This window comes from Frankliniella occidentalis, unplaced genomic scaffold (assembly GCF_000697945.3).
Source record: "Frankliniella occidentalis isolate FOCC.00 unplaced genomic scaffold, Focc_3.1 Scaffold373, whole genome shotgun sequence".
Classification (NCBI taxonomy): Eukaryota; Metazoa; Arthropoda; class Insecta; order Thysanoptera; family Thripidae; genus Frankliniella; species Frankliniella occidentalis.
Window position 1 is genome coordinate 71,126 of NW_026267496.1, and position 1,554 is coordinate 72,679.

The following is a 1,554-nucleotide window of genomic DNA, read 5'->3' on the forward strand; positions in this document are numbered from 1 at the left end:
GGTCGGACCCGCGCCCCGCCAAGGGTCGGTGCCTTGGTGGGTGGTGGTGGTGGTGGTGGCGATGACTCGGAGTCATGGTTGGTTTGTGGTGGTGGTGACGTCTTTTTCAGTGTTATTTTCATTGCACAAACGAACAGGAATATGTATCTACTATCTGCCTATATATCCCCCTTTTTTGTGCCGATCGCCCGCGCAAAAAAAAAAAGTTTTTGCATGTGATTGATCGCCGAGCCATCACATCGAGTCGGCCGTGCCCGTGCGGCCTGCCCCCGCCGCCCCCGCCGCCCCCGCCGCCCCCGCCTTGTCCCCGCTCTGCCTTCTACTCTTTCGTTCCTGTGCCAGAGAGGAGGGGGTGTCCGGTTCGGGCTGGCCCCGCCCCGGCCCCGGGCCTCACATCTGCATACCGCAATTTGCTTAATGCGCGAAACTCGAGACGCGCGCAAAGTTGTGAGGCGCGAACGTGTGGCGAAAGAGAGGGGGGAGGGGAGGCAAAGTGGACTCGCGCGGGGGCCGCGCAATGCAATAGCGTATATAACGTGTCGCAGATTAGCGATATAAACAAAAATAATACAAACTCGGAAATAATAAGTCATCTACAAAATTGAAAGAGCAGAGGGGGGGGGGGAGAGAAAAAGGAAAGCAGGGCGTGCGGGGCGCGTGCTGCGAGATGAGAGAAGAAAGAACAGGGGGTTGGGGAGGAAAAAAAGTCTGTTCGAGCGCGGCAGAATTCGTGTTACCAGGCTCTTTCTGAGCAGCTGTGCGATTTTCGTGGCGCAAGAGGAAGAAATGGGGTGGATGGTCGTGGGAGTCGAGAGAAAGGGAGTGTGTTGGGGAGAGGACTGTGATGTACTGGCGGGCTCGGGCGAGAGAGAGGGAGAGAGAGAGGGGGGGAGAGGAGGGGGGGGGTGAATGTAGGGTGAGTACTGGCGAGTGCAAGACGCGAAAAGGAAGAGGGAAATAGTGTGTGTGTGTGTGGGAGAGAGCGAGAGAGGGCGGGGCGCGAAGCGAAACCAACCCGCCCCTCTCATTCGTCAAGCATCAGCCGCTTGCGCCGCCGTCACATCTCTCGCCCATTCAGGCCTCGTTTGGTCCGGCAGAGGGAGGCTGTCAGCCCGAGTTATCTCTCACATGTCGGAAGGGGGGTGGGGCGGCGCGGGTGGGGTCGACCCCCTTACAACCGCGTTTCTTTAAAGTTCCCCGCAAACATATCCCCTCACCCCACCTCTTTTCGAGTTTTTTTTGTTTTTTTGTTTTGAAGGAAAAGAGTCGTCCTGCCCCCCCCCCCTCCCTCTCTCTCTCGCCTCGGACCTCGAAACAAAAACGCGTTTAATAACGTAGGGGTACGTGCGGCAGGCACGTAGTGGCTGAGCTTGTTTGTGGAACAGCAGCACATTACATGTATATCAGGGAGATGAAATGTACAACATGTAATTGTTCGAAAGGTATTTAATATTTATAAAGATGCAAAAATAACAACAAAAATTCATGAAAGCTGTTTTTTCACTCATGCATGATTCCATGGAAAAACTTGTGTTTTAACAAATGTATCACATT